This window comes from Mustela putorius, unplaced genomic scaffold (genome assembly GCF_011764305.1).
Source record: "Mustela putorius furo isolate JIRA1106 unplaced genomic scaffold, ASM1176430v1.1 tig00003909_pilon_pilon_pilon, whole genome shotgun sequence".
NCBI classification, from domain to species: Eukaryota; Metazoa; Chordata; class Mammalia; order Carnivora; family Mustelidae; genus Mustela; species Mustela putorius.
Window position 1 is genome coordinate 8,168,558 of NW_025422057.1, and position 20,728 is coordinate 8,189,285.

The window sequence follows — 20,728 nt, forward strand, 5'->3', positions numbered from 1 at the left end:
AGGAAACAGAAGCCAGCCAATTAGTCATTTATCTTCAGAAGTCAAATAAGTCTCTCCAAGACTAACATGGCCATTGGGAATATTTAATCTTGAAAATAAAAAGGGTGTTTCTAAAGTATTCACCAATCACATTTTCACCAGGGAAAGTGGAGCCTGCAAACAAGACTGTAACTTGCCAAATGTCGTCACTTGAATGTTTCGTCTGGTGGTGTAGACTCCAGGAAAGCAGGGAAGTGTTCTCTGAGGTCCTGTTCAAGCAGATCTTCCCACCATCCCAGCCCCCCCAACCCCCAGTGTCCTCTTCGATGTCACTCAGGTGTGAGACCTCATGCCTGGGGAAGGAATGGGGTCTTTTCCTTTGTGATGCTGTGCATCGTTCTTCATATAATCCAGTTTGGGTCTTTTGTGAGCATCGTGCCACCAGTTAAAATTTATGTTCAAAAGCTTTACAGCTTTTTGTATGTTTTTTTATGTTCAATACTTTACAGACTTTGCCCTCGTTCACAAACATTCTAATTAACACAAAGAGAGAACAGTGTTCATATCTTCTTTTGACAAAAATTTATGAATGATGAGGATTAGGTTGAGCCCTTATGAAATGCTAATTTTTTGAAGGTCAAAAATCAGCCATTTTATATGATTCCCCCCACCTGCCAGAAGCTGGTGGGACCCTGCCTCTCTAGGGTCTGGTCCACTGGGGTAAGAGTGAGGAGCATGGGCAATTTAAATCAAGGTGGTAGGTGCTGTTAAGAGCAAGAAAAGTCTGCTAACTTAGAGAGGTGGGGAGTGACTTCTCAGAAGGAGTGACAGCCAACTCAAGCCGGAAGTGAGGACAGGAAGTCTGTGCAGGTGACAAAGGGGACAGTGTTTGAGGCGGAGGGGACAGCAGGGCTGGAGGAGCGAGTGCAGTGGTGTGAGGTCCTGGAAGAAGCCTAGTGCATGTGGACCAGGAGAAGCACAGTGCGAGAGGAGGATGGACAAGCAGGCAATGAGTGGGGAGCAAAGGGCCCTCGAAGCTGTGGCCGAGAGGATGTTCTCCACCCTGAAAGCCATGGGGAGCCACTCTGGGATCTGAGTGATCTGAGCTGGCAAGCAGCAAGATCAGGTTGGCCAGTTAGGAGAAAAATCCAGTCTGCCTTCAGGGAAGAGAACAGATTATGTGCTGCCAACACTGGGGCGAGAAGGCCGGCGGAGGTGAGCGGTGCTGATGGCTCGTTCCAGCGAAGCGGCAGTCGAGCTACATGAACAGATGGGGTGAAGACTTCTCTCTTCTTTGACAAGGAATCTCACAATTTAGTAGCTAATAGGTGTGAGAAAGAAGAGAGAAGGAGGTATCTGTCTTGGCCAATGCCCACTCCCGTGGGGAGCACAGAGGAGAAAAGATTTAGGGAGGAGATGACGCAGCCACTGTTGGGCACACTGGCTCTGAGGGTCTGTGGGTCATCCCTGGGAGCTTGTGCGGGCAGCAGCTGCATCCCCAGAGCTGGTGCTCTGCCAGGAGGTGCAGGAGTCCGCACCAAGCTTCGGATTGGATGGGGCTGTTGAGAGATGATGCACAGGACTTTGTCCCCCAGCTCTGACACGTGTGAGAGCCACATGGGCCTCTATTAACATGAAAGTTCATGGGCTCCATCTCACCGTCGTCAGTTAGGATCTCAGGGATAGTTGCTGAGAACCTGAGTCTTTAATGGATAGTGATGGTCAGGGACCAAACTGGTAGAAACTCTGATGGTGCTAGAGAGGGACATCGGAGGAACCTACACAATTCTGCTTTCTTGGGGAAAAGGAGAAGAAAGAGGAGGAGGAGGAAGAGGAAGAACAGGAACCAACATTAGTGCGGGGTTAGGGGAAGAGACACTTTTGTATGTGGCTGTCAGGACATATACTGAACTTATTACTCGAAAGACCTAAGATGACAGTGAAAATCCCAGAGAAAAAGAAACCTAGAAAGGAGGTGGAGTAAGCCAGTGAAAGGTCATTTCTTCCTGCCAAAATGCCCTGCGCGCCGGCTGTTCTTGCACTGAGCGAAACCTCTGTCACCAAGAGCATTTATGATAGAAACGCAGGCTAGGCGGCTTAAACATACACAAAGTGCCCAAGAGAACCAAACTGACCATCATAAGGAAGAAATAGGTTTAACACATTAGTCTGGATGTTCAAAAAAAAACAGGAAGGTAGGGGTGCCTGCGTGGCTCAGTGGGTTGAAGCATCTGACTTCAGCTCAGGTCATGATCCCGGGGTCCCGGGATTGAGCCCCCTGTTGGCCTCTCTGCTCAGCAGGGAGCCTGCCTCCCTCTCTCTCTCTGCCTGTCTCTGCCTACATGCGATCTCTCTCTGTCAAATAAATAAATAAATAGAATCTTTAAAAAAAAGAAAAAGAAACAGGAAGGTAGCCTAATAAAACAGAGTTCCTTATATAGTCAAATGTGTAAATGTGCATCATTGTCTGAGCCTCCAATGAACAGCACAAATCAGGGAGATTATTAATCTCTCCCCCTCCCCCACCACACCCATTATGCTCTGTCTATCTCCCTATTAAAGCGGCAGCTCAGTCCCCCTGGGATTTATGTTATTTACATCCAGGCCTTGCTTTCCCGGCTGTGCGTCGCTGGAGAGCAGGGACCACATCTCTGCCACACCCATACGTAACATCCGCATCCAGCATTATCTGTTGACTGGAGTTTTTGCTGGGCAGCAGAGCTCCCCAATCCTTGTTTGCAATTCCAGAGTTTCCCTGCTTATGTCGAAGCTGGATTTGGAATTCTCCTCACAGTGTCTCAACATGGACGTGATTTTAAAATACCGACCCAGGGGCACCTGGGTGGCTTGGTTGTTAAGCCTCTGTCTTCAGCTCAGGTCATGATCCCAGGGTCCTGGGATCAAGCCCCACATGGGGCTCCCTGATCAGTGTGAAGCCTGCTTCTCCCTCTCTCACTCCCCCTACTTGTGTTCCCTCTCTTGTTGTGTCTCTCTGTGTCAAATAAATAAAATCTTAAAAAAATAAATAAATAAACCAACCCAGAAACAATTTGAAGAAAAGAAAGAAGGCCCAGTAAAAACTGAAGAAGGTAACCCGTTCATGACAAAGAATGGGTTAAGAAGAAGAGATTCCTGAGCAGCCCACTTATTTGGGATTCACTGGCTCGCCCGCACTCACACGGTGCTCTCCTGATAAGCTGCAAAATCTAAAACTCCTTATTAAATGTCAGATAAATCGGCTAGCCTGGGGCGAAGCCAATGAATGGGCGGTGTGTGCTCTGGTCCGGTTCTCTGTAATTGATGGGCTCTGAATAAGCAGAACCAATCCAGGCTGATTGTGGATGAAATGACTACAGCCAGCAAAGTTCAAATAAGAAATATGTGAACTTTAAAGTACTTGAACACAAATCAAGACAGTGAGTTTTTATAAAAATCTTTACTAGCTCAAACCACTGAAGCTCAGAATGACCTTTATCCTTGGGTTGAGTAGCTGGGGGAGTAAGGAACGTGCACACCATATATCAGGCTTAGAGCCACAGGAAAAGCTCAGTGGGAGAGAGAATTTACCAGATTCTTCACTCTCAGCACCCCACCTCTGTGTCTGCATCTGTGAGGACAAGGGAAGCACTCAAACAGGACCTTTTGGGGGCACCCCAGGCCCAGCAGCAGCTAAACCCAGTAACTAGACACCAGACAGTACCCATTGGCATGGCCTCCCCTTCTCTGTGCAACCCTTTGTCGGTATTTATATCTCTTCAGTACCCAAACCCTCCCCATCCCATCCCCAAGAGGAAGCATTCTGCCTTTAATATATGCAGAACTGGAAGGTTCTATAGGTTCTATAGGTCTTTAGCCATGGAAGAACAGAGCTAGGTTTTTGGATGCCTCTGCTGGACTCCTATCCCCTGCTTTCCCTACCACACCAAGCTGTGCCCCTTCTCGATGGATCAGATCAGCGCCAGATGGGATCTTCAGGTTTACCTCCCTAGACCTGCCAGCTACATGGTGGGAGCACCAGATAAAAACACCCCCTAGGGTAGCAATACTTCCTCTAACTTGCCTGGAAATTTTTCTGTAGCTGTTGTGTGTTCTAATTGATTCATTACTTCGTTCAGTCAACAAAAATGTCTTGGATCTTCTCTGGGGATCAGGCAGCATGTAGACAGTCGTCCTTCCCACCCAGAATGTATGATCTTTAGGAGAGGAATGACCACATTTTATTTTATCCCAAAGCTCTGGGTAGGAGGATACATTCAAGGAATGTAGCTAAAGGGAGAGCCTGCCTTCTACCTGTAGGAAGAGGACAATCAGGAGGGCTTCATGGAGGCCAATCAGGAGGGGCTCTAATAGGATGGCCGGGATTAGGGATTTGTAGATGGAATAGAATAAGAACCCTGATTAGAAGAACTTTCTTTGTGTTCTAAATGCCAAACATATATTGGCTCACCTGTGCCTCAAAACAGCCTTGCAGTGTTTCATTGTTACCTCCATTTCATAGATGCTAAAATCGAGGGCCAGGAAGTTAAAAAAAAAAATATGCAAAGATCCACGATGGTAGACATGAGACCCAACCCCAATCATTCTGCCTCCAGAGCCCTCAGTTTTGCTCCCTGTGTGATACTGCTTCTGTGTGAGGAATGTGGGTGCCAGGAAGAGGACCATTTGAGCAAAGACAGAGAGGTCTTGAAAGGATGGGGTGTGTCTGGGGAGTTCGGGGGTCCTCTTACACTGGAAAGTGCAAGGAACAAAGGGCAAATAAAGGTTACAAAGGCGCAGTGGGTGACGAATTGGAGGAGATCTGGAGACCATGCACGCCTGCACACAACCAGTACTCATTGAGCATCTCTTTGGTACTTTCCAGAATTATCTAGACACTTCCCTCTTACCCTTTGCTTATGGTTGGTTACCTGAAGTCACAGGCTATCAAAACCCAAACCATGTTTTTCATAGTGTGGATTCAGAAACCAGGTGAGGTGAAAGCCACGGGAGGAGGGTTGACAGATCAAGTCCAGGATACTCAGTTAAATTTGAACTTCAGGTAAACATAACTTCTTAATCTAAGTGTGTCCTCAGTGTTACCTGGGGCAGTTACACTAAATGGCAATTCTTTGTTAATCTGAAATTCAGGTTTAACTTGGTGTCTGGTATTTTTATTTGCTAAATCTGGCAACTGTAAACCCGACTGATCTTTTCACTAAAATTCATCAGTTTATAGATGGGTCAAGAGCAGGCACGGGATCCGGGTTACCCACCAGGCACGTTTGCACTCAGTCAGAAGCCCAAGGCCAGGTTCCAGGGACCAAGTCCAGAACTCTTTCTGCTCGACAAGGCTGGCTTCTGGGTCCCCAGCTAGAGGGGCCAGGAGGCAGGGAAAGCTTGCCAGGGACTGCATCGAGCCGTTCAGCCCACGTGCCAGTCTCAGGGCACCATGAACGCTTTGTGTCCACGGGAGCATGGCTCTGGGGCAGGTCTTGATTGCGGTGGGGAAAGTCAGAATTTGGATCGTGAAATCCCCCCCCTGGGCCAGCGTTGCTCTGACCCTGGAGTCAAAGGCAGAACCCACAACAGGAAGCAGGCTAGCCACCGGGATTCTCCCCACCCCCTGCCCCCCACCTGCAGACAGGTGCACACTGGCTGCCTTGGCTGCATATGGTGAAACACATCAGGGAAAATCAAAAAGTCCTCTCGCTGCAGCTTAGGAGAAATCCAATTTTCCCTTCAGAGCAACATCTCAGGAGACCGTGGCCAACTTCAAGGTGCCTTTATCTGACTACATTCCTTTAGGAAAGGAGCAGGAAGAAGCCTTGGCCTTTCAAGGTAACTCAATCAGACTCTGTGACATTCACAGGGGGATCAGTTACCGTAAGCCTCTGGGGGCAGCGAGGAGATTAGGACGCGGATTACCTGCCACTTACGACGCGTCATCAAGGGAAGAGCAGCTTCAGCTACAAGCCCCGCTTAATCGGGTCCTGGCAGGCTTGGCTCAAAAGGAAGGTTGACAGCATTTCTAAGCTTGTTTTAAACTGTTACATTGGTGGTGGGGACTCCCCCCCCACCAGAGAGTGACAGCAATGTCAACAGTGGCCACTGGAGGAATTTCTGGCAAGTGCCCTTTGTGAAATGACAGGCAGGGGAACCAGGGAGGTGCTGGGTGTGGTTGGAAGCTCGGGGGCCCACACAAATGCACCCTGAAAGCCAACATCTTTGGGCATGTTTTGGCTTTACAAGTCACTCCTCAGTTAGTCAGCATGGTTGTCAAGACAGACATCATCAGGTCTGACACCATCGCTGGGGACCGAAGAAGCCAGCATCAGCCCTGGCTCTGAATCTGGGCAGCCAGACCAAGGGCAGGTTTTTGTCTCCAGGGACAGCCCTGCAGGCCAGACAAGCGAAGCATCATGATTTGAAAAGAGGGTTTGTCTGAAGCCCTTGGGCCATCTACCCCAGCAATCAACAAACTGTGACCTGGGGGCCAAATCCAGGCTACCCACTATGTGTAGGGCTTTACTGGAACACACCACCTTCTCACTGTGCCTCTGCATCTGGGACAGCAGGCTTAAGTAGCTACGACAGAAATTGCAGGGTCCATAAAGCTTAACATATTAACTATCTGCCCTTTACAAGAAAAAAAAAAAAAAATGGCTGAGCTCTGGTCTACACCATTCCTTAGAGGAGACCTCGCAGTCCTGCCTAACCTCAGGACTGCCCCGGGGGGACAGGGGACGGAGGGCATGTCTTAACACATTCTAAATTCCAAGATGTTGAAGGAGTCCTTGTTGAAGAGGAAACCCTACTGAGGGCCAATCTTCCAGGTGGAATCATCTCTCAACTAAGTTCTCTTCCCAGTGAATTTCAAATCTACCCAAAGAGATACAATACCCACTTTTGACAATTTTCCTAAAATGGAAGGCTGATCAGAAATCAGAAGGCTCAGAAATCTCAGGGGCTTTCCACTGCCCATGGGAGTCAGGAGAGGCGAACTTCTGACCCTGGCACTGAAACTGCCCGCTATTTGCACCCAAACCCCCTTCTGTCCTCACCTGCCATAATTCCGCAGTGTTTTTGTAAGTTACCCTACTGTCCCTGCTTCATGCCCATCACCGAGCAGAACTGCAACATCAAGACAGTCATGTCAACATCTCTCGACACCTTCGCACCCAAGTCCCCACTAGATGTTCCATGAACACAGCCTGTTCTCATGCTGCGCCTCCACGAAAATCCTCCTTCCCTCTGCACCTGCGGGGCTCAGCTGTGCTCCGAGTCTCTTCTCCAGTTATCGTGAAGCCCTTCTGGATGCTTCCTGGCCAGTGCCTCTTCTCCCTGGCTGGGCCTCCAAAGAAATTCTTCCAACCATCTCTTGGACTGATCAACTCCTCCCAGACACTTACGCATGGCCAGAGAACCCATGGTATTCACAAATTAGTGGTCATCACTACCCTTGGTGATATGATGTGCACGGGGTGAGCATGGAAAGATGTGGACAAGATGTTGAGGAATCCGACCCACATGGCCCTGGCAAATCTTTCCAATCAGCTGCTCACAGGGAAAGTTGATGAGTGCTCAGACTGGTTCTCTGTCCCCGTGGCTCGGGCCATGCCTAGAAAAAGGGGCATGGACCTAGAGTGTCCAGAGCCAAGAGGAAAAGCCCAAAAAAGGAGCTGGAGTCTCTGTGGCTTCTCCAGGCCAAGGTGGAGCTCTGCCTCACGAGTGACCAGCCCCAGGAGAAAAGTCCCCTTCCTCACTGTCCTCGTGGGCAGGAGGAGCATACCATTCCCCACCAGCACCACCTCCTCCATCCCTCCATCACTTCATGGAGGGAGCGGAGTGTCACGCCATTTTGTCAGTCAACAAACACTGGCAGCACCAGGTCTGTGCCAGGCACAGGGGAAGCGGTAAGTGAGACAGACAAGGTTGCTGCCTTCAGAGCACCTACTCCGGCCCCACCCCTGCCCAGGAAAACGTGTGATCTTGGAGATCCTGGAGGTGAGCAAGGGTGACAGAACTTTCACTCTTCACCCACAGAGGCTCTGGGATGTGCTGCCCAGTCCTGCCAAGGGCTGTCTGGGCCCTGAGAGACAGAAAGATAACTCAGCACCCTGTCTGGATGTCCCTCCCCTGCCCCACTTTGGTGGCATCTTTGTTCCTGGGTTGGAAGGTGTTTCCAGTGAGCACCATTTTGAATCTGAAACTGCGGAGGTCATTGGGAAATAAGTGGCCCCAGTGCTCTTGTGACACGGAAGAGAAAAATAGGAGCCTCAGATGCTCCTCAGAAATCAGAAATCAGAAGATCCTCCCACCCCTATTGGGAAGGGGGCTGGCCCCAAGGTTCAGAACAGATTCTTCCTATTGCTTTGGGACTTGGGGGAGGCCTGAGGGGGTGGCCCAATGGTCATAGAGTTCAGACCAGCTCAAGTGCTGGGGCAGATACCCATAAGGGCTCTGTGTCACAGCCCAGAGATAGAAACTGGGCTCACACTTGAGAAGGGGTTTGGTCAGATGGTTAGTGAAGGTATTAGTGAGGGTCCTGGGGCTCAAACATGGGGCCCTGGCTCCCAGGCCAGTGCTCTGTGCATAAGATGATGGTCCTAGGGCTCCTGGTTGGGTAGGTGCTAAGTGACCAGAATAGCAGATAATGGACCGCACATCTGAGAGCCAACACAGCCCCCAACCTTGAACCCCAGAGCCCAGCCTTCCCTGCGATTCAAACTGGACTTCACCTCTCACTGGCTCCCCTTCCCACGGAGAGGGAGACTCGTCTGGGCAGAACTAAATCCCCCCGTAGAGCAGTTCATAACTGCGCTCTGACTCTCCCACGACCTTTCCGGAGGCCAGGCCCTGATGACGGTCCTGCCGAACGGGGCACCTTCTGAGGGGTTTCCAGGGGAGTGAGTGGCTTGCAGGGGGGGGGAGGGGAGCCTTCTCCCCAGAAAGAGCGGCTTGGGGGACTAGCTCCCACTTGCTGCAGCGAACCCACCCTGGGAGCACCTGCCGGTCGCGGGCCCAAAGCCACCAGACTCTCCAGGCCTCTGTGCACCGAGCTGGCGCCAGCCCCACTGCCCAGAGCTGCGCTCTGTCTCCCCTCCGCCTCTAAGGCCAGCGGGGACCAGGTGCCGCCTCTGTGTTGCCGGGAAGCCCAGAGCAATCTGTTTACCAAGCCCTGTTTCTACCGCTTCTTTCTACCCCGTTGGCTCCTGGGCCGATGTCTGCCCCTAACTGGAACCGCCCTGGCCTCCCCCACCCCCCGAGAATCTGCTCCTTCTCCCCCGGCCGCTCTCTCCTCCTCCTGCTCCTGCCTCTCTCAATTCCTCCTTTTCTCTGCCTTGCACAGGTCTTTGTGAGCCGGGGAGGGCAAGCCCTGGAGTATTCGGTTCCAAGCGCTCCCCAGCAGTTCTCAGAAGGGCACAAAGAACTGCCGTGAATGTCACATTGAGTCCCCACAGCTGCACCTGCCGGCCGCCCCGGTTCACCCGGGGGTCACCGCGCGCTCGCAGATTCTCCGATGGCAAGGAGAGCTACTATGTTTTCAGTTCACCGTGAGATTAAATCTACAACGTTTGACCTGTCTAATTTATTTTTGTGGCTGACGGAGCAAGGAGGGCCCGGAGTAAGATCTGGGTGCATTTCTTCCCCTTAAACAAAACACCGAGGAATTTGTAGGAAGCCGTTGGCAGCTCGACATTTCATTCCAGGCCTGGACGTGCAAACAGGTGTGTAATGAGCTCGGGATCCCGCAGCCCGGGCACGCCGAGCCGACCCAGCATTGTTCTTCCCTCCCAACTACAGGCTCCGGCTAATCAGCCTCCCAAATGCGAGGCCCTGGCGAGGCTGAAGCCCGGACCCTGACGGAGGTCGGACCCTCACCTGGGCTGGCCCAGAGCTGGCCGTGCCCTTCAATGCCCTCTGCTTCCTCCTGCTCTGGTCCACCTTGTCCGTCCGCCGGAGCCAGGCCACCTTCTCCCCCCGACCCCTCTGCCCTCCTCCTAGTGGTAGAAAACACACGTGTGTGGGGTTTCCATGGAGAAAGCTGCGGGCACTTCTGTTCCTATAGTGGAATACCTCCTAGTGGCCTGGCTCCGTCCTGGCTCTCCAGTGACGGGTGGCTCCTCGCTGTGGTTCCTAGAATGGCTTTGTGCACAGAGAACACGGCTTCTGTCTTCTTCCTTTTCATGAATCATAGGTGGGACCCTCATACACCAAACAGACCAGGGCCAAGTGGCTCGGCCCGGAGCATTGGGTAGGGGTTGGGACTTGGCATGGCAGTCGAGGCCTCAGCCCTTGGCGTGGGGGCTGAAGGCCCGACCTCCGTTAGAGACCGCCAGACAGCAGAGACAGCTGGGGAGCGAAGGGGGCCCATGGGCTGGGAAGCACTTGCCTGGCAGGAGGTCTGCAGGGAAAGGTCCAGAGCCGCCCTGAGGCCAGGTCTTTGGGGCAGGAGGAGCACTGAGGGCCAGAGGCCCACGGGCACTCGTAGTAGTGCAGGGTTTCTCCATGTGTGGTGAGCGACAAGGAGGGATGGGGACACAGTGAGTGTGACCAAGGTAATGGTGACAGCAGCTAATCTCTGGTGAGAATTCAACCTGATACTCTGCGAAGCACTCATGTCATCCTGTTTGACCCAAAGAATGACAGGGTAAGGTGGATGTCATCTTCTCTGCTCTTTGGCAGATGACATCATAGGGCTCAGAGAGGGAAGGAATTTGCCTGAGATCACACAGCTAGGAGAATGTGGACAGGAATTGCATCTGTACCGTCTGATTCCAGAGCCCGGCTGCTTAGCTACTGGCCCACACAGCTGATAAACACTCACAGATGCAGACCTAGAGCTGGCCGCTGAGCTGTGGGGTCCTTCGGTTGGGGTGTGATCAGACCTTTGCAATGGTCAGTTCCGGATAGGAGGCCTCTCAGGTCCACAGCCCCAGTGCGACTGAATCAAATCCTCAGCCTGCCTCAGGGTTCCAGGCCTGGCAAGGAGGCGCCCCGTAATGCTAGAGAAGTCTGAAACACAGGCCCAGACCCGCAGCTCTGCCAAGATGCATGTGCCCCCTGGGACTGGGATGTGAATTTCAGCTCAGGCTGGGGCAGGGCTAGTTATTAATTATAACACATTAATTATAACATTCGGGGGAATGCTCGAAATGGAGGACCGTGGACCTCTCCCAAGGCCACATCTTGTCTCATATTTCTCATTCGAAGCCGTGGTGAAGGCACGGTATTAAGGGCAGATCAGCCCTCCTGCTGGCTGGAACTGGGGTGGGGTGGGAGAAGCAGGCCATTACCAGTCTGACTAACATGCTGACCTTTGAACATGAGACGCTAACAAGATGTATAGAGGTAGGGAACAAAGAGCCCAGGGAAATGAGCATCCTGATAAAAGGTAACGACCAAAGAAGAATCAAAACCTTGCAAGAATTGTAGACACAGAACAGGGAAGTGGAGTGGGCTTGTGTCTTGCACAGAAAAACAGAGCCCGTATTTTCAATAATTAGTGACAGACAAGCAGAGGAAATAGAAGGTGGTACCCCCGACCACTCTGGCCAGTCTTTGGGTTGTTTTCACCCATGCAGCCAGCGTGCACTCTGTCTGGGTCATCAGGACGGCTGGTGGACGTGACGATGGTGGCTGTTTACCTCACCTTGCTCCCTGGAGACAGGTAAGAATAAATTCAGCAGAAAGCTCTCCAGTGAATTCTTTCTGGTGTGTGGGTATGACATTAATGACAACAGCTGGGGTGCCTGGGTGGCTCAGTCGGTTGGGCATCTGCCTTTGGCTCAGGTCATGAGCCTGGAGGCCTGGGATCGAGCCCCACAATAGGCTCCCTGCTTGGTGAGGGGTCTGCTTCCCCAACCCCCCCAGATCATGTTTTCTCTCTCTCAAATAAATAAATCAAAATCTTTATTAAAAACATGACAACATTGTCTGGGCATGAATTATGTGTCACATAGCGTTCTAAGGCATATTACTGGATTAATTTGTTGAGTCCTCGCTGCAGTCCTGTGGAGACAACATAGTCACCACCACCACCTGACAGAAGAAGGACTGATGCACAGGACATCCTGTCACCTGCCCAATGTCCCCTCACTAGTCAGCGCTAGCACCAGTAATTGTGCCCAGGTGGCCAAACTCTGGAGTCTACCTCTGAGCCTTCTGCCATATTATCTGGATTTTAGGAAGGACAAGAACCGGCTGATGCGCAGCCCCAGACGACTGGGAAACACACTTCCTCATGGAACTCGTACACAAATGTTCATAGCAGCGTTACTCACAGCAGCCAAAGAGTGGGAACGGCCCAAATGTCCATCGACTGACAAACGGGTGAACAAAACAGTGGACATCCATACGGCAGAACATTGTTGGCTCATGGCAAAGGACAGAGTGCTGACACACACTATGGCATGGACGAACCTTGAGAACATTACACCAAAGGAAAGAAGACGGGCCCAGCAGACCATGTACTGAGAAATTCCATTTCCGGGAAATGTCCAGAATAGGCAGCCCCCCAGAGACGGAGGTAAGTTAGTAGTTGCTAGGAACTGGGAAAAGGGGAGAACTGGGAGTGACTGGTGGTGGGTACTGGTGTCTCTCCAGGATGATGGAAATGTTCTGGAATTAATGGTGATGGTTGCCCAACATTGTGAACATACTGAAGCAAAAAAAAAAAAAAAAAAAAAAAAAAAAAAAAAAAAAAATATATATATATATATATATATATAATCAGTGGATTGTATACTTTAATACAGTAAATTTGATGTTCCATTAATTATGTCTCAATCTTTTAAATGGACACAGATGTCCCACCTGCCCGACACATCAGTGAGGACCGTCTGGCTTCGTCCTTGGCTGGTGCCTGGGTTGCAAGATGGCCCCCCTGCTTCCAGCATCTAGTGGAAGGAGACAAGAGTTTTACAAAGAACAAGGCAGTCTGATCCCCGCATCAGCCCTTGTCATCTCCGTGGTCAGCACAGAGTCCCCTGCCCTCCACTAAGCCCGTCACTGGCAGGGGGGCCGAGGGCTTCTGGGTCTGTCCAGACCAGTCAGGATCTGCCCCTCCATTCTGTCAAGGCAGGAAGGATACCTGAACAAAACTGGGCTCCGTCAGGAAACGGGAGAGCAACGGCCACGCGCAGGCCCTCAGCGGCACTGGGTATACCCAGGGCCGAACACCCAGAATCCTGGGGCCCGCCTCGGAGTTCCTGATCGGGCAGGTCTGCCGTGGTTCAGAGCCCTGCATTTGACATAGCCCGTCAGGTGCCTCTGATGAGGGTGTTCTCAGACCTCACCTGAGCAACAGTGTGCGGAGTCTGAGAGGGTACCCGAGCACCCTGACCCCAGACCTTCCGGAAATCTCCACTTCTGCCTCCATGCCCCCACACTCCAAAAAGCACTTCAAAAGAGGGAGGGGGGAGGGAGAGAGGAGGTATGGGGAAAAAAGGAAAAAGATGAGAAGGAGCCTGACATTTCCTCAGCTTCTGTCCTGTGCTTTCGCACACACTGTGTGATGTTGCCGCAAAGCTCCTATTACTCTACCCATTACAGAGATGTGGACACTGAGGCTAAGAATATCAGCAGCTTACCCAAGGCCATGTGAAAAGCGGATGACCAGGCATTCAGACCTGGGTCCTGGGTCCATTTCTAGAGCTGCTGCCGTCAGACCCTCCTCCGCAGACACACTGCCCAGCAGACCAGAGGGTGTCAGGCCCCAACACATAGACCTGAGTCAACTACACATCCTTGGTTCAAAAGTGACTGTCTTATGCAAAGAGTTCAGGACTCCTGCCTCGAATAGTCCTCCATTTCCTCGCATCAGAAAGAAAAAGAAAAGAAAAGAAAATTGCTCGTTCTCCTAATATTAAAATTGTACACCTGCACCCTTTGGCCTTTTCTGCTTTAATAGTGCATTTTCTCTGCACTTGGCTTTGATGTCACTAAAAAGATGAACGTTACGCAGCCACTCAGCATGCATCTCTGCTAAGAGGACAAGCATTTAGAACGCACCCTTCCATCTGTCTAAAGCTACGTGCCTCAACAGTTCGAGTTCTCCAGACCTGGCAATGCATAGGATCGTGGGAAAGCGTCTCTTCTTGGGCACGAAAATGGGTCAGAAAAATAGTTCCCGAGATAGACATGCTGACACGGGGCTGCAACCTGGGAAAGGCTTTCACCTAGAGCCGGCTCATTCGTCTTCTCAACAGAAGCACTTACTTCTTCCCTCCAGCTGTCCACATCCCCCTTTTCTATGGAACAAAAATCTCTTGAGACTATGGTTTCAAGAGAAATAGAAATCTGAATTCTAATGCAAACATCAACTCTGCAGTACAACTCCCCTTGAGTTTCCTGAGATGGCTCCCCATTCCAACGTGCGACTCTTGGAACTTCTCTCTGGCCACAAGGAAGACGCATGTCAAGGCTTTGGGATTGGTGAATTCAGGCGTGTTGGTATCCCCCAAAGAAAGCCATCATTTTGGGGCTCAGATTCTGGAAGACAGAACAGGGCCGAGAAATGTCAAGTTCTGAGCGCCAAGGTCAAGGTTTTATTTGTGCAAGTTTCCCTGAGTTGCTGGTAAGCACACTTACGAACCTCGCCCGTGGGGGTGTGGGGACGGCTCAGGAATCTGCAGGCTGGGCGGAGAGAAAATGGCTCTGTGGGGGGCTGGAATTCATGCGAATCTGGGCAAACAAAGGGGGTTTCCATGGGAGGAGAAGGCTAGGATGAGTAAGTCAAGGTAATCGCTTGGGGGTGCAGGATTTTGAAGTAAGGCAGGTTGGTGGCCACGTAGACCAAGCTGAAAGGCTAAGAATGTTCACCCAAAAACCCTATAGGTTGGGTCTGATTCATTAGGCTTAAAAAGTAAAGCATTTCTAGAGTGTCACTCAAGCATCAGGAAAGCCCAGACGCGGGGTGTCCTCACATAAGGTCAGCTTCCAACCCCCAAGGCAAGACTGCTTTAGGCTGACAGCGCCTGGTCATAACCTGGCAGCATATGGGACATGCGAGGACTCCTGAAGGCGGGCAATGTTCCATGAATCGGTAACGTAAGGAGTTAGTGTACCAGGGGGTGGGCATGGGGTTACTCCAGACGGATGTCCAGCCAACGCAGCCAGCCTTCTGCCTGTGGGCCAGGCACCACTCTCAGCACTAGATCTGCATCTTCTCATTTAATCTGGCTCACAATAAGCCCGGAGAGAAGCTCTATTATTGCTGTGCCCATTTTACAGATGAGGAAGCTAAAGCCCAGAGGAGAGAAGTAACCGACTCTAGTTCCCATGGCTCAAAAGCAGCAAAGCCATCCAAGCTCGAAGAGCCTGACTCCGGTGCTGTGCGCTTCTTAGAAAGAGCACAACTGACTCTCACCAGAATGAATGGCAGCCGACAACCCCTTTCCTGTATTGATCTAAACCCTCTTCAGCAGGGGCCTGACCTCCACACCGACCTCTCCCCTAGGACCTCAGGGGAAGCAGGCACTCATTCAAGAGGTAACCTCCAGGCCACTGTATCTGCCATCTTATGCCTCCGCTTGGTGGAGTGGAAGGCGAGTGTTCCAGTTCCTATGTTTGCTTCGCACGTTGGGAAGCCTCCTATTAAAACGCCAGCTAAAACAATGAGTCTTCACTTTATGTGCGTACAGGCCAGGCCCCAGATGACCCTGCTCACTCTGCATCCCGCCGTTACCCGTCAGGACAGGGAATAAGAAAAGTCCCACCCAGCGCGCTGGTTGACAATTAGCGGTGCCACGTCAGCCTCTTCGGTCGCCTTCCCACCGCTCTGTAATTGTGAGATTAAAAAGCTGTAATTTACATGGTTGGCCGTAAGTGTGTGGCTACCTTACCATAACAAAGCAATTACCCCAGTCATTATCCTCAGAAAGTGATCTGCAACTGTAGGTAAATAATGATTATGGAGCTGACAAATGTTGTGTTATTGACTCTTAAGATGAATATTAAGATTTATCTTTTCATGTGTCCATATATAACGTATCTTCCAAGCCTCTGAGGAAGGGTCTCTTTAAGCAAACAGAACATGTGAGAGATTTTTGCATGGCACTTCAAAGTCTGGAAAGTACTTTGAAGACGGCTTTTTCTAACTGGCCCGCATAATTGTGACATAAAAGAAGGCAAATCAGGTCATGTCATTTCCATGTTTTATGAGGAATACTGAGTCTCAGGGAAACTAAGGAACTCGACCTAGCAGATGTGAAATTCCTTTTTTTCAGGAATCCTGAAGACAAATGACTCCTTCCCAGGACCACCCGCCCTTCCTCTCCCAAAGTCTCACGGACTGAGCCAAAGGACTTTTCGGTCTCTGTAGAATGCTCGGGCCCATTCGATGAAATAGAATAATTCAGGCTACAATGACATCCCGCCTCCCCCAAAATCAAAAGGCACTATATACTTCAACTATATTTTATCGCCTTGTTCAGTAAAGTTGGCCAAAGGTCGTAATTCTTTCATTGTGTCTATACAAAGCCAGATGGCCATTTGAAAAATGTGAAGTTAAAAATGTTCAAATGAAATGATTCTGTACCTACCACTCAAATTTTATTACCTGCCTCAGTGTGACCAACATTATAATAAATGCAGCCCGGCTGCGTTGTGGAGACAAAGTCAGGAGCCATGGCAAGCCCAGGAGAGGGCAGGAAGTCCGCGGAGGATCTGGTCCCACAAGACCGGATTTCCGGTCTGAGCTGCTCCGAAGTGTTTCCAGAGACGTTGCAGGGAACAGGGTGGACCACGGAGAACCTGAATTTCCTTGGATGCCTCCTTCCTTCGTGGAACAAATACATATTGAAGGCCTATGAAGCTTCAGGCACGGCCATGGAGCCCCAACACGAACAAGACAGGGGTGCCCTTGTCCTCGCGCAGCTGGCGCCCAGCTCAGAGCGAGAAAGGGAGGTGTGAAGAAGACAGGTGACTGTTCTGTGTTAATGGAAGGTTGAAATGCCGTTCAAATCCCAAAGTCGTATTAAGTCCTATCTATTTTGAACATTCCTATTCAAGGACTTAAAAAGTACTCCAAGTTTCATGCTTGCTTCATTAAAAACAATAATCTAACAAAATAATCATTTGGGTCAACCTATAGGCAAGGGCTTGTCCCTCTCCATATGTTTCTACATATATTCATTCATTCATAACAGGTGCCCTCGTGAAGGGGCTCCACGGCCCAGGACGACACTCCCGAAACTCGCCCTTCCCTTCAAATCATGTTTCCTCACACACGGCTGCTCCCATCTACCCTCTCTTCCAGACACCATGGAAGAAAACCTCCAGGGGCCTCCGTGAGGGTCCTCCTGTCAATACTGCACCCAGCCCCAGCCTACAGCCCGTCGTCTTCTGCTCCCCTCCTTCTCCTGAGTCTGTCACGAAAGCCCAGGAGACCTTCCCAGTAACGGAAGGACGTTCCCAGAAGGACCGGAGGGACGATGAAGTGAAAGCAGGGAACACCAGAATGTCCCCCGCGTTCATCCATCAGGCCCCTTCCTATGGATATCTGCAACCAAGCTCTCACGACAGCGTTTCAGTAATCACCAGCGTGGGTCGCTGATGAAGATTTCAGGATTTGTACCCCCTGGAGATAATGAGAAAGACAAACGTGAGATGCACACTGCGGCTGATTGGAGCCATCAAAATATTTGTTTAACATCTGCTTTCGGCGGGATTGTTACACCCGGCCACAATCGGTGCCATTGTTCCTGGAGCTAATCTCATAGATTCACCTCTTTCTTTATTTTTAATTGAATTGCCCTACAGGTAAATACACAGAGCCCTTTCCAGTGCAGACACCCTGAACGTGGGTGTCATCCTTGCCCCGGATTCTTTGTGTGTCAAACGAAAGCCACTTCAGACCCCTGAGTCCAAAGTAGTTAATTAACAGAAATCAAAGGAGCCTTTGTTGCCATCCCAAATCTTCCTCTCTTCTCCAGATGGGGACAGATTCACTGACAATTTAGTTCCATTTCTGAGAATGGTTTCTCAGGTTTCCCTTGTCGGTGACTAGAAAGGGCCAGGTGCCATCAAGGACTCCTGTTCCTGGGGCTCTGCCAAAGACCGAATCAAAGGGAACAGAAAGGCCTCAAATCAGTGGTCCAGGACCCATCAGGGACTTGGAGTCCTTAGGTCGGGGACCAAGACGGTGGGGGGAGGGGGGCAACCTGCAGAGAGAAGTCCTGGCAAGTGGGGGAGACAGGTGACATCACAGGGCTCTGCTCAGAGCAGAAATACACGAGGAAGGGGCTTGGGGGCATGGGTAGATCCTCGAGGTTAAAAGCTCCCGTAACTGCCCATCTGAGACCCCATCCAGCAGGGCAATAAATGCCCATGTTTGAGCTGACCAAGTCACTGCTTACTAGAATGAATGATCAGTGCCCCGGCTAGCTTTCAGAGATGCCCCACCCCCTAAACAAAGATAAAAGAAACAGGACCAGCTTTAAAGATTACCACAGTCCCAAAGGAGCAATGGGAATTCCTTCCTTCTGTGTTTACTAAAATCCAACGTATAAAGAGAGAAGACAAGCAGGGAGGTACAGCGGGCGGGACAGGGTCACCAGTCAACATACCCAACGGTCATCAAGGATCTGGACAGCTGACGTCTCCCAGGGAAAGGATGAGCACAGAGAGGAAGGAGCGACCCGTTAGCCCAGCCCCCGATGAGACCCAGGACGGCCGGCTCGCACACCTGCCCTTCTCCCCAGGAAGCATGCAGATTCCTACGCCAACCCGAAAGCACCCTTTGGAGCTTGAAGGAGACAGTTTTAAAAATGAAGGGAGGTTCTGCTTCATACAGTGTGTAATGAGGTGCTAGGGTTTATTTTAATGCTAAGAACCGAGCATAAGCTGAAAATAGATGGAGATTCAAGAATATTTCCAAGCAGTGGTTTCAAACACTTTTTATGCAGACGGGGCGGATGGGGTGGGGAGCGAACACAGCATCGCCTCACCTCGAGGACACCAGAATCCGGAGCCACCAGGACGCCGCCTCCTCTCCTCTCACTGGCCCAAAGAAATATAGTTACTTTCACTCTAAACGCCTTAAAAGTCCACTGCTAAAAAAAAGAAGTTTAAAATGTACAGTTTGGCCCATCATTTCTCCGGCCGGGTCCAGGAACCAGGAACGCTGCAGCCCATGGGTAGACATAGGGGGAAAGGATAAGCCCCTTTCCCTGCCCTGACTCTGCCTTTCTGAGCCTTCAGCATGGCCCGAGCCTGGGCTAGGGGGATGCTTTTAGACCTGGAACATGCAGCGTCCACGTTTGCCTCTCTGGGAGAGCCAAGGGCTCCCCAGCCCCATCAGAAAGCGGATTTGGGGGTGATTGTGGCCGCCATGATCGTGGCTCCCCACTGGGTAGGTCTGGCTGGCGAAACACCCTCCCTGAACACCAGCCTTGCTCTGCTTTCTCCCCCCCGGGTGCTGCTGGCTCTCTCAGACCCCTTTTCCTTGTCAGTCCGATCAGGAAAGCAACACCTCCCGGGCAGGGTTTGATGAGAAGCGGCCATCAGACACAGATCCTGCCAGCAATGGACGGGCAAGCGGAGAGGTGACAGGCCTTGCTAATCCCCAGCCTGTCCCACCGAGGGGTAGGTGGAAGCTGCCTGCTTGGCTTCCCCTCTCTGGAAGTGAGATCAGAGGTGGGGGGCCGGGGTGGGGTGGGCACTGTGGGTTTATTAGCGCATGTGAAATAGGGCTTTCCCTTATTTGTCCTAAATAAAATAATTGCTGTAATGAAAAGCCAAGGAGTTCAGGAAGCAGTATTTTCTGAAATACAATTCTCAGTGAACTGGGAACAATATCAACCAAAAACAAAAACAAAAGGAAATAAAAATGAATAGAATCTACTGAAACCAAAGGGGACAAAAAAGTCTCAACTTCAATATTGTGTCAAATTGGGTAATAAAGGGAATTCCCCAAACGCACCGAAGGGCATTTGCTGAGCGCCTGGAACGCGCAGCCCGTCGGCCTCCTCCCCCGCCCCCCTGACTCCTTCCCAGCGGGTTCTAAGGGCACTGAGATGCTGCCTTCTAGCTTGTCTGAAAGCTCATCTCCTGCCCAGAGCTCAACACCCCCAATCTGGGTCACACCAAACAACTTCCAGTCCCTCACCCTCTGGGCAGTACCCTCTCCCCGCTCCATCCCTCTGCAGGGACCCCCACCCTCCATCCTTCCTTTTCACCTGGAAGGTTCCAACTAACCCTTCAGTTCCTCCAGGAGTCCCTTGCCTGGGAGGCCTGTATCCCAGCGGGCTAGCTGCCCACCGAGGCAGGTTGCCTCAGTCCCGTCCTCACACTGCCCTGCCTGCCAGCCTACCTGCGGCCCCTGGAGGGCGCTCACCGCCTAAGGGCAGGGCCCCACACTGTCAGTGCCTAGGTCAGAGCCTGGGCCTTAGCAGGTCCTGGGTGTTTCAAGACAGTTGTATGCTCAGCCAGGTCTGAGCAGCCTAGCCTTCCGGCAGGAGTGGTACAGTCACCACTGGTCACTTCCTTCATCTCCTCACTCAGGGGGATGAGCAGGATGAGGCCCATGATGCCTCCCAGTGGTCTCAGGGGAATTTCTAGGATTTCTTTCCAAATCCATGGATGGAGACTTGCCCCATATTGTCGTCTGAGTCTCCAATCTATACTGATCCCCAAAGCACACCACAGGGCAGCCCAGTCTTTCCTTCTAGAACCTTCCCCTCTCCTACTCAAGGCCCTCCTGGTGCCTCTGGGGCATAACCAAATTGTGGGTATGTGTCTTGGAGACATTCATCACAGAATTACAGCT